The following is a 12,561-nucleotide window of genomic DNA, read 5'->3' as shown; positions in this document are numbered from 1 at the left end:
TTTTTTTTTTTTAACATATAATGTATTATTTGTTTCAGAGGTACAGATCTGTGATTCAACAGTCTTACACAATTCACAGCGCTCACCATAGCACATACCCTCCCCAGTGTCTATCACCCAGCCACCCCATCCCTATTGTTGTCGTCATCATCATCATCCCCCTTTTACAGATGAGGAAGTAGGGCCAGAGAGATCAAGTAGCCTGCTCACGCATGCACAGCTAGCAAGCAGCAGGTACTCTGTTCAGTGCCGAGTGGTACCTGCCAGAGGCTCTGTGTGGAACTGCCTCCATATTGTTTCTCACACCCTTAGGAATCCTGGGAATTCCTTCATTCATTTGACAAGAATGTCCAGAGCCCTGCTGTGATGTAGGCCCGGCACTAGATGCTATAATAAGAGCCACTGTTTCTTTCTGCTCTGGCATTTCCTACCATCTTCCCGACAGCGCCCCACACCCTGCCACTCACCTGGGAGCAGAAGCACTGTCTGCAGCATGGTGACTCTCTTTTGATGCACTGGCCTTAGGAGGTCAAGGAAGCTATGACAGAGCAAATGTAAAGGCTTTTCCAGAACAGAGACAAAGTGCTAAAGCCATGATGCAGTGATCAAAGACAAAGTCACCAGCTGAGTAAGGAAGGGAGGGAGGCTGCGGAGCCCTGTTGTGATGCCCAGAGACTAGTCACCTTGGCCGTGAGGATGTCTTCTATCCACCAAGGCTGCAGGACTCTACTGTAAGCCGCATCATGATGAACTGGAGAACAAAGGCAAGTCAGCAAGCTCCAGAATTGTAACCTGGCCCAACCAGACCAATCAGCTTCGCTCAGCGGCCTAAACATCCTCTTGTGGCTTATTTTTCATCCCCCTTCAAAGGTGATTGATTGGTACAAAAAAATGAGACACAAAATTTTGTACTGACTATATCATCCAAGATTCGGGGAAGGGGAGGGCTGCTCTGTTGGGGTATGTTTAAGAGCAAGCAAGGGGCACACTGGAGCAGGTACCCATCTGCAGGGGTGAATGTACCCGTCTCTGGCCTCCTGCCCTCCACCCCCAGTGGATGGGAGATGGGAGTGGGAAGAGAAACTGTCTAGAGTCAGTATCAGCCCCCTCCACCCACAACCACTGCTCCCCAGGCATCAAGCCTGGGAGGGGAGGGGAGGGGAGACCAGCTTGTACCTCACCCTGTGCCTCTCTGTCCCATGGATCCCTCCCCTCCTCACCCCACAGCCCAATACTGAGAAGAAGAAGAAAGAAGAATTGATCCAGGCTCCCGGCCCTTGGGAGGTGTTGCCCACAGCATCAGTCATGAAGTCCTGGGTGTCAAGTTGAAAAAGAAAAAACAAAAGCATACACTCCACCCCAAACAAAATGGAATGAGAGAGAACAGACTTGAGTATGAGTATCAGGCTGCCCTCTCAAGATAGCTCCATCATCTGGAGGTGAGCCCAGAAGGCAGGAGAGAAAACCGTTTCTGAGTTTCCTAATCATTCCTGGAGTGCTGCAGCCCTCAGGGGACGCGTCCACCTCAGCCATCTGCCCATGACCTCAGCTGACACTCCCTGGCACAACGGCTGGTGAGCTGGCTGGCAGGGGGCTGGGGGACCCTCGGAGTTCAAAGAGGGGGGCTCTTGAGAAAAAGGCAGAGCACCAGGCTCCACTTCAAAGGCACACAGAGGCCGGCTTGTATCTCAGCCCCCCTGAGCCTCCGCTTGGCTGGTACCTCTGCTCTGAGGGGCTGGGCACCATTCATGGTACTGGCCGCCCACTCCTGTTCCCTTTGTGTCTGGTGCTGAAGCTCCCAGCTGCATGCAGTCCTGGCCAGGATCTCAGAAATGAGCTGGCCCACAGGCATTTGTCCCAGGTGCCCAGGTCCAAACCAGCAGATGCCACCATTCACTGAAATTAGCACGGGATTCGCGAGAGCCTCCATATGTCATGCCCAGGGCCCAGAAGCACCAAGGGCTCAGCCCCTGCGCACTCTGAGCTTAATGGCTAGTTGGGGGACACAGCCCTGAAACAGATAAATAGAGAACCGTGAATGACGTTATGGGCTCTGAAAGAGCCGAACCAGGTGCTGAGAGGGGAGGTGCCAGGAGACCTAAGTCAGCTGGGGGCTCAGGGGAAGTGTCAGGCCGCGGAGCGGCGTGGTGGTGAGTGGGCAGCCGTGGCTGCAGGAGGGGGGAGCTGCACAGGCAGAAGGCACCACACCTGCGAAGCACGGGGCTCAGGCCACCAAGGGGCCACCAATGACCTGAGTTGGGTACGAGGGGAGAGAGTAGCTTGGGAAGAGGACGGGGCTCAGGTGGGGCCCAGTCCGATGTGCTTTTGCTGGGATTTCCCCAAGCTCAGCTCTCTGGGCACCGAACAGAACAGCACCAGCTCTCTCGCAGGAGATGCAAATGTTGTTTACTTACTGTTTTTCTCCCTCTCTCAACTTTAAATTTCTCGTTGCATTTACACCAGAGCCTGCAACTTCCCCCCACCCGTCCATGTTTATTCAATGCCATCATTTCTGCCCTCTCTGAGCTACGCTGAGCAAAAATACATGTCTAGGACAGAAACCAGAAGACAAGAGAAGGACACTCCGAAGGGCCCTGAATTGGGGTTTCTGTCCCCGGGGACCCCATTCTGTCCAGTGCTGGAGGCAAAGCTGTCACAGTGCAGGAGGTCGGGGGGAGCCGGGGGCTGGATTCGAGTCCTAGCTCTGCTTCCCGCTGACCATGTGTGACCTTGAACAAGTCACCCCCCACTCTGGGTATTTGTTGCCTCATCTGTGAAATGAATGGATCGCACTAGGTCAAGGGAGCCCTACCTGGGATCCATAGGTAAGCTTTCCGGGGGTCCAAGAATCCCTGGAATGGTCTGGAAAGTGTAGTGGATATGAGTATTACGCATATTTCTGGGGAGGGTCCACAGCTGTCATTCAATTCTCAAAGGAGACCAGGACCCCCAAAAAGGCCAGGGACAGCTGTGCTGGGTGGTGTCTATGTGCCCACAGCTCTCGCGGTTGTCGGACTGTCCACTCTGAGGTCCCACCGGAGGAATACTTACTGTAAAGTTGACAAGACACTGGCTTCTGGGGCCCTCAGAGCTGGGAGAGGCTGGGAGGGCTCCAAGCAGGGAAGGGGCGCAGGGTGCAAACAGGAAGTGTCTACGATTGCATTTCCGGTAACCTGGTAAGGAGGTCTCTGAGGAACCGGCCCTGAATCTGGGCGGGGTCAGCAATTTACCGTGGTCCCCGCCCCCGCATCTAAATAAATACTCACTTTTGTCCTTAATTTTGTTTTCAGAATTTTGTGTTCTTTTTATTAAGGAATGCCCCCCAATTCTAACTCTGGATGCCGCACAACCGAGCTTGGCTCCTGGGTCCCGATGTGCACCAAGGCTGTAGGATGGCCCAGCGGGCGCGGGGGTCCCGCAGCAGGCGCCGCTCTGGCGGGCCGACTCTCCCCGCTCTTGGCCTGCTGAGCCATCCTGGTTTCTGGGCTTTTCCTCGGCTTGCCTTTCCCTTAATGTGATTCCGGGGAGTGGGTCGGAAATGACCTGAGTGAGGGGCCCACCTCCCTGGGACAATGGCCCGGTATTTTGGGCGTGGGAGTGGCGTCTGCTGTGACTCAACCCTGTAGCAGCCCAGGGACAACACCTCCTTCAGAGCAGCCACCGTGTTTCGTTTCCAGCAGCCCAGCTGTGTTCTGCATGACCGAATCAGACACCTCTCACTTCCTCTGTGAACGGAACTCGGTGCTGGGATGACGTGCAGGCAAGTCTCTCGTGCAAAACAGCGCATCTCCACCTTTGCTCTCCCACCCCAACCCCCCGAGCTCTAAAGGAAAGGGGGACAAGAAGGAGGGAAAAAGCCACCCCGGAACGGAACTGGGCTTCAAACCAGTGGAGACCTGGAGGAGAGGCACAAGCGCTGCTCTGGGGACTGGAGCGTGAGCGCATGCGCCCCTGAGACCTGTGCAAACTTCAGATCAGCACCGCCCCCCACCGCCCCCCGGGCTGGCTGCGTGAGCCAGGCCAGTAGGTCACCGGGCTAACTCCGCCCTCAGCTTGCCCAGCAATAGCCCTCGCTCTGCACCCCTGGATCTTCATCCTCACAGGGCCAGCGACTTCCATGTTTTGGGGGGTGCACCCGGGCAGGCACAGGTGGAGGGCCAGCACCCAGCAGCAACCTCCTCCTGCAGAAGTCTCCGCTGCAGGGGTCTCGGCTCCCCAACGTTACAAGACACATAGGGGATAGATGTTTGGGTCTCTGAACCCGCCTATTTCCTTCCTGCCCATGGGCTCAGTAGCTAGACTGTGACACATCGATGAACAAATCCTCCAGGAATGATGCTCCTTTGAAGTTCTTGGCTGAGTTAGAATAAGCAAATAAATGAAAATATCGACAAGTCATGTGAGGCAGCATTGGCCTGCATCATCTCACCTGGCAGGGGAGGTTCTGCAAGGTTGCCCTACTCTGCAAAGCAAGCGGCTCTCCTCCACAAGTCTGGTGGCCTGAAGATAGGCAGACAGCAGGGCCCGGGGTGACAGTTGGAGACCTGCAGCCTAAGAACTGGGGCGAGTCACAGATGCTCTCTGGGCCTCACCTTCCTGTTTGGGGGGGACTCTAACACCCACGCCGGAGAGATGTTTGCAGGATTAAAGGAACACTCCTTAGCCCAGGGCCTGGCTAAGGCGCTCAGGGCGTATTCATCCCCCTTCCTCTTTCCTTTGTCTCTGAGCCCCTTCCTCTTCCTCTGGCTGTGCTGGCTTCCCCTCCGGGCCCGGCCAGCTACCCTTCACCCACCGCCTGCAGCAGCTACAGGGGCGTGTGGCTCCCCTCTTTCGTGCCCAGACCTACCGCTGAGCCGGGTCTCTGGCCTGCACCCTGGCCACCACTTCCCACCTGCTCTGGGGGGCTCTGTTCTCAGCAGCATGATGCTGTTCCGCCAACTCATGGCCTTTGTGTGCTGTGTTTACAGCCTGTCCCCCTCCCCTTGCACTGTGAGCTCCCTAGGGTCTTTTCCAGCCAGGGACAGTAAACCTAGCCGGGGGTCAGGTCCACAACAGGGGCCACTTAAAGCCCCCAACTGAAGGACCCAGCCTCTGGCCACGTGCCCATCACAACATGGAGGCTCCAGGAGAGAACACTAGTCAGTCAGCTGAGCCCCCACCCCCACCCCAGGGGACTTCCTCATAAGAGGGAGGGGGAGGAGGAAGAAGCCACAGCTTTAGGAGGCCTATTCTTGCTGGCAGGAATCCGAATTCTGTCTTCAGGGGCTTTGTGCAAGAAGGCCTGGGATGGAGTGGGGTCACTCACAGTCAGCCTCCAGCCTGGACCCAAGCCCCCCACCCCACGCCCTCTGCCTCGGGCAGCCAGGCGACAGTCCAGCCCTCTCGTGCAGAGCACTCCATATTATCATCAGCTTGTCTGCATCATAAGCCTTGCGTTTGACATCCTGGAATGACTTCCGAATCTGTCTGAGTAATATCTTCCTCTGGTTTTGAAGTTTCTGCCAAGGAGGAATGTCGCTGGAATGCGGCCTCTGCTGACGCCTGGGCTGCCAGTCCTCAGCCGTGAGGCTGACCCAGTGGCTCACCCATCGTCAACCAGCGGATGAGGCGGCTTGCCAGGTGTGTGAACCAGCCACACTCTCCCAGTGAGCATGTCTCCAACTCAGGCTGCCCAGGATATGGGCACAGTGTGTGGCTAGGAGTGATCACAACACCCAAAACGAACACTAGTAGCTAGCCGATTAAAGCACACACAAGGCTCAGCCCGGCACAGCCCATGCAGGATCTAATTTAATCATCCCAGGCAACCCAATCAGGTATTAACGTCCCATTTTACAGATAAGAAAACTGAAGCTCTAAAATTAAGCAACTTGCCTGAGGTCACAGAGTGGCAGAGCCCGTGTGCCAGGCAGCCTGGAGATTGTTCTTCTAACCGCTGTGCTCAACTGCCTCGTGGAAATGGAGTGAGGCTGATTCTGAGCCCACGTAGAGGTTCCGAACGGCAGGTTTCATCCGCGCCAATGATGATTTGAGCAAGGCTACCGGCAACCAGCAGAGGGATTCCCTTCCACCAGGGCTCCAGGTGGAAAAACAAATAGGAGGCCCTGGGCCACTCCTTGCCTGCCCCTGCCGCCTCCCCGTTCCAGCCCGCTTTCCTTCCCCACGTGTTTTCCAACCGCCCTCCCACCGTCCTCTGCTGTCTAGCAGCAAGGAAGAGAGAGATTTTTGAGCACCTACAACAAACACATCAGTGTCTCTTCGTCATCCACTGAATCCTCATCCCAGCCCTCTGAGGTTCGGCGTCATTCTTTCCATTTTATAGATGGAGGAACTGAGGCTCCAAGAAAGCCAGTGACTTGCACAAGATCACTTTGTTGGCACAACTGGGCTTGAGACAAAGCTAATCCTGTACTTGGTCTGCCAGACCACGAAATGAAAGAACTCCTCAGAAGTAGCAGAAACAACTCTCGAACCTTGAGAGGGGGGCTGAACCTGTCTGGGAAGGAGGGCATGGCGAGGGAAGGAGAGTGTGCCCTCCTCTGGTAGGGCCCAGCCCCAGACCTCCCCTGCTCAGACCAGCGGATCAGCCCCCTGACAAAAAGAAGGGGGACACCAGCCCTTCCAGCAGACAGGTGTCGGCAGGGGAAGCCCTGCTAGCCTCCTGTGTAAGACACTTCGCACAAGGCATCAGGAAATACCAGAGCAAGAGGCTAGACTTCCGGATGCCGCCAGCCCAGGAAGGCTCAGCCTCCCGGGACCTTGGATTGCACTCGAGCCGTCAACCAGGCTCCCCCAGCAGGTCACCCTGCCACCAGCCAGAGGTTCCCACGGCCGAGGAGCTGGGTTGGGCTCTGTGACTTCCCTTTAGGGAGATGCCTTGCCTGGAGCCACCCAGACCAGAGGCACTGATGCCCCCGCTTGCTGCCTCTTCCTGTGAAAACAGGTGGGCAGGAGCAGGCCTACTGCACAGCACTTGAGAAACTTCAAGGAGGGGCCCCTAGCTGTGGAGCCAGGTGGCTCTGGGTTAAATCCCAGAGCCTCCTCTGGTCTGCCAGGTGACCCGGGGCAGAACTATGATGCCTTGCTGCCTTCGGCTTTCACATTTGTAGGTAGTTCAGGTTGAATCAGAATGTTAACATAAGCATCTATCCCAATGCCTGAAACACAGTAGCGAGTCTTTCAGTTAAAGCTTTTGATTTTGGGCGCCTGGGTGGCTCAGTTGGTTAAGTGACTGCCTTCGGCTCAGGTCATGATCCCGGAGTCCCGGGATCAAGTCCCACATTGGGCTCCCAGCTCAGGGGGGAGCCTGCTTCTCCCTCTGACCCTATCCCCTCTCATGCTGTTTCTCTCTCTCTCTCTCAAATAAAAAATAAAAAAAAGCTTTTGATTTTTATTATAATACTAAATGTCTCCGAGATCCATGCAGTTGGAAAAAGAGTTCCAGAATAATCCCAAATGATGGAGCAACAAAAGCCACTGATTGAAATGTTCTGTGTGACTAAGAACTAAAGGATGGTTATTTAGTCTGGAAGTCAGAGGACGGTGATGTCAGGAGAGGAAAGAGGACAGACCCATCTTAGGTGTTGTACTTACACCACACTGTGTGTGTGTGTGTGTGTGTGTCCGCGCGCACTCGCCAGAAGAGGAGGGAGCACACATTCAGTACACTAAAATTTAATCCCCATCCTCAAGGCATTTACGGAGAACTGAAATACCAAAACAAAAACGAAAGCAAAAACCCAGCATGTCAAATTTGGCATTTGTGAGATACAGAGAGACAGGAGAATTCACCTCCGGCTTCGGTGGGGTCATATGTGGCCTGTGGTGCTTCCTAGAGGAGGTGCTATTTGAAGCGACCTAGATGACAGATATGATTTCAACAGTGGGGGTCCGAGAGAGGGCAGAGAGGATTGCTGAGAAAAGCCATGAGATAGGAGAAAGCAGAGTGTGCTCAGTGAATCTCAGGTAATGTGGAAAAAATACCAAATATCAAAATATTCTTACTAGGGACCTCTGTGTGGTGGGACTGATCTTTATTTTTCTTGTACCTTTCTAAATACTCTAAATTCTCTAAAAGGAGCATGGATGATTTTTATATGCAAAAAAGTAATTATTTTTTAAATCGGCATCAAGGGGCGCCTGGGTGGCTCAGTCGTTAAGCGTCTGCCTTTGGCTCAGGTCATGATCCCAGGGTCCTGGGATCGAGCCCCGCATCGGGCTCCCTGCTCCGCGGGAAGCCTGCTTCTCCCTCTCCCACTCCCCCTGCTTGTGTTCCCTCTCTCGCTGTGTCTCTCTCTGTCAAATAAATAAGTAAATCTTTAAAAATAATAAATAATAATAAAATCAGCATCAATAGCAAAATCAGGAAAAGATAGTTCCTTTGAAGCTGAAGACAAGGAAATAAGAATTTTTAAAACTCCAGGACAGGTGGCAGTAGAGAAAGGACTGGTGTCCAGCTGGGGTCTCAACCTTAGCACTGTTGACATTTTGGGCCAGATCATTCCCTGTCCTGTGCTTGGAGCCTCCTGGACTCTACCCACTAGATGTCTCCCCACCCTCCCCTCCCCCACTGGAACAACCAAAAATGTCTCCAGAAATTTGCCAAAGGTCCCCTAAGGCGAAAATGGCCCCTGGGTGAGAACCGTTCCTTTCAGCACTGGAATCTTTGATGTGAGGGAGAAGTCATCCTTCCGGAGCTTCCTACATGTACAAAGCACAGAGTCCCTTTACTGTTTCTTTGCTCTCCTGACATGCTTCTTATTTTCATCCAATCCCCCCCCCCCCGCCCAGTTTAGGAGACAGAAGGCCGGAACTGAGGTCTTAACACCACTTAGCCCACATGAGTATGGGTGAGCTGAATGGCCACCCCGCACCTCAGTTTACCTATCTGTAAAGTGACAGGTAAACTAGATGAGCTCTAAGATTCCATGAGCTTGTCAATGCCGCCTTATTTTGTAAGTGAAGAAAGTAACGTTTAGAAATGTTTTGCTCAAGATCACACACCTAACCATTGGCTGAGCCATTACTAAAACCCAAGTCTCCTGCCCCCTCCACCCCATACTCTTCCTTCCACGTCCTCTGGAATGCAAGCATTGCTTCCTGGTCCACAAAAGAAAAACGGGGAATGACTGGGCCAGGTCCCTTCTGTGCGCCATTGAGTGGGCAAGCCCACAGAGAAACCTTCTCTCATTAAGGAACAACGACACCAGCGACGTGACTTTCCGAATGAGCCAAAGAAACAGGCAGAAACACAGGACTAATTGGTTCTTTCAAGACAGCGGAGAATCTGGGGGTGATGAATTGCGTGCTACTCGACGGGGGGTGCTGTGACAGAGGGCTGCAAATGCCACTCTGGGGATGTGTTAATGAAGACTCTGCATGCACACACGAGAGGCAATTACTCTGTTCTCCCTGGCACTGGCTCCTCCTGGCAGGAGGGCTGCCGACAGGGTTGGAAGGAGCTCAGCAGAAAGTTCAGCGACAGAGCCAGATGGAGAAGGAACAGGACTTGCTGTCTGGACCAGCCATGGCCAAACAGACGGAGTGCCTGTGCGTCTGCGTTGCCCTTCTCCTGGAGGACGTGTGGACGATGTGGCATGGTGGGAGGACGAGGAGGAGGCTCAACTGGCGGAAGGAGAGAGACCTGGGCTGCTGCTGGCCTGCTCAGAAGCCTCCGTCTCTGGCAACTCTACAGCCTCTCGGGCTGCCTTCCCCCCTGGCCTGGACATACCAACCCGATGGGCGGCCAGTAGCCGTCCCGAGACCCAGCGTGGCCGGGCAGGTGAGGCAGGTCAGTTTGCAGATGGGTTGCATGGCGTTCGCTTCCAGGGGAGAGGTTCTTTGAAGTGCCAGAAAGCGGAGTTTGTCACCTTCCTCCTCTGCCTGGGACCAGCCTGGTGAGTGGAATTGTCCAGGCAGATCTGGTCCCCACCCCACCCAGGTGAAGTCAGGTTAAAAATAACATCCAGAGAGCTGTGAAGACCAGCTGAGTCACGAGGGCTTAGAGGAAGTGGGTCCCACACGTTTCCCAGGGTGATGTCGGGGGGCAGGAGCAGGTTATGGAGTCTGTGGGGGGGGGGCATATGGGCCCCGGCTATTAGCAGGCTCTCCCTACCCTACCTGCTGGCATTTCCAGGCCAGGAGGGATCGTTCTGCATCAGTGTGTTCCCAAGGTCTCCTGCTGCCGCCTCGGTGAGTCGGGAAGGCCTGCCTGGCTTGTCGTGTGTCACTAGGCTTTTGCCACACACCTCTCCTCCCTACCTCTCACCGTGCCTCAGAAGACAGCGGGGCCACCTGACAACCCCACCAGGACATCACTGTCCCTGACTCCAGTCGCTGTCACTCCAGTGAAGATCATCCTGGGCTGATGACCTGCTCGGAAGAGTGGGGCAGAGAGCACAGGCCGGTGGAGAGCAGGTTCGCAGGAAGGAGGGAGAGGAGGCTTCTGGGGGCAGCTTCTAAGAATGGATGGATTAGGGGGGTCGAAAGCTGAATTATCCTCGGGAGGAGGGGGCCACAGTCCTGGCAAGAACTCGGGCTAACGTAATAGAAGCACCCCCCAGGCCTCCTGTGGACCTGGAGAATTCAGGCCTGGGGCTAAGAGCTAACTGGCCAGGCCCCAGCTAACACAGATGGGATGGGAGGACAACCACCAGGGGCCGGGGGAGCTCTCTGAGGGATGCCCCTGTCACTGAAGTAACTCCAAACTGTGTGCCGAGCGTGTGTCAAGGAGGACCCTCTGCGCCTGGGACCTTCTTACCTCACACTTAGTGGACAGTGGAGCTCAGCACACGGGGGACCTCAGACTTTGCAGTCCACCTGACTGGAAGGTCGTCTGAGTCCTAGCTTCCAGCCCCATTCCCTGAGGTTCTGATTCAGCAAACCCCGGCAGGACTCCAGACACCGCATTTTGACCCAGCATCCTGGGAGTTCCCCAGGCAGGTGGTTTCCAGACGCCACTGTGAGGATCCTGGTTCCATGGCCAAGGGCTCAGACTCTGAAGTCAGACCGGAGTCCACATCCCAGCTCTGCGGCTTACCGCTGTAGGACCTCTGAGCCTCGGTTTCCTCCTCCATAAAATGGGAAGATGGCAATACCTTCCTTGTGTGGTAAGGATGAAATGCGATGGTTGATGTAAAGGTGCTACAGACTTCACACAGTAGGAAGGCAGTGAGCACTGAATCAATGCTAGGTCTTCTTGCTGGTGGCATCCCGGCTGTCCCCTGCCCCCCACCCCTCCCTCACACACAGGTGCCCAAGGTACCATGACACATGAGTGGCTCTGACTCAAAGCTCTCCTCTTCTTTAGGGGAGATGAGGCAGGGGGCTGTGGGGGCGGCCTGTTCCCTGCTTGGAGATCTAGGGCTCTTTTCCAACCCTGAGGGAGGACCCCATTTTTCCACCCCAAGGATGAATTAAAACCCTGTGTTTGACCATTTCCCCATGGTGCAGAGAAATGAGACTCTCTCTGAGCACCTCCCCCCAGCCCGAATGTTGGAAAAGTCTCTTTGACAGCTTGATGTCTTTTTTGGCTCTGAAAAGAAAACAGAAGTCAGCTTGTGAATAGTACCACGACTACACTTGGAGCTCAAGGGAGCGGGTGTGGGCTGGGCAGAGCCAGCGCTGATGCAGGCAACTCACGAGGGGTGAGGCTCTCCTCACAGAGGCTGTTGGCCCCTGAGCCCTCGCCCCACCCTCCTGGGCCACCCCTAGCCGAATGCACCCTCCAGGGCAGAGCCCAGGCTCCACTGGCCTGGGTTCCTCACTGCTGGCTGGGCTCACACCTCCTTCTCCTCAATGGCTGCTCCTTGGGGCCGCAGCTCGGGGGCCCATCTTCTGTGCTCTTCTTTTCCTCTTACGCTACTCACCTTTGATCAGGGGAACCAGGGTCCAAAGACAGCAGCTTATGCACACCCCAGGGCACGCTGGCCTTCTCCAGCGGCCAGGCCCAGGGCAGGGCTCAGCAGACTGAGGGCTCCAACGCTGGTGGTTCTAGAGGTGGACGATTTCTTCAAGGATCAGGGCATCTGGAAAAGCCACTAGACAGGGCAGGGGCCAGAGCGACCGAGGGAGGAGGGTTAGCTCAGAAAGTCTGCTCAGAATTACTACTTGGCAGTCAGACCCTGGCAAATTTTCTCACACTTCTCCTGTGGGTCTCCAGTAAGCTGTAAGACCTCCATGCAGTCACAGAAGGTGATGACCCCATGGCCTAAAAGTACCCGTCCCATCTGCTGCAGGAAACTGGCCCATTGGAGCACGCTGGCTCCCATGGGCTTTGGGTCCCCTTTAACTCCTTGTGATAACACTGTAAACTCCTACGTACAATAAGCACTTAATAGTTGAAAGCTAATAGCAGAAGCCGTAAGTAGTGGTTCTCATAATCATCTTTCACACTTTACTATTGCTGAACTTCTGGTTCTCCTCAAAGAACGCTTTTGAAAAAAGACGAAAGAAGAGAGCCTTGTGCTTCTGCAGGAAGGAAGAACAGGACTCTGCGACCTGCTCCGAAGCCTGGCTAACCTGTGTGGCCACCAGTCAGCCACGTGTCCTGGGACTCAGTTT

The 12,561-nt window shown here is 54.8% G+C and overlaps 1 long non-coding RNA gene across 1 annotated transcript in view; it reads right to left on the bottom strand.

The window, feature by feature from the left end:
- Nucleotides 1-746, bottom strand: part of LOC145722146 (uncharacterized) — a 17,663-nt gene extending 16,917 nt beyond the window's left edge. Inside the window, exon 1 of the long non-coding RNA XR_014146207.1 lies at nucleotides 468-746. This is a non-coding gene — a long non-coding RNA (uncharacterized LOC145722146). The remainder of the gene's footprint in view (nucleotides 1-467) is intronic.
- Nucleotides 747-12,561: the final 11,815 nt, after the last annotated feature.

This window comes from Leptonychotes weddellii, chromosome 6, assembly GCF_054177405.1.
Source record: "Leptonychotes weddellii isolate Sample4059 chromosome 6, ASM5417740v2, whole genome shotgun sequence".
Lineage (NCBI taxonomy): Eukaryota > Metazoa > Chordata > Mammalia > Carnivora > Phocidae > Leptonychotes > Leptonychotes weddellii.
This window is presented reverse-complemented; position numbering and strand designations above follow the sequence as displayed.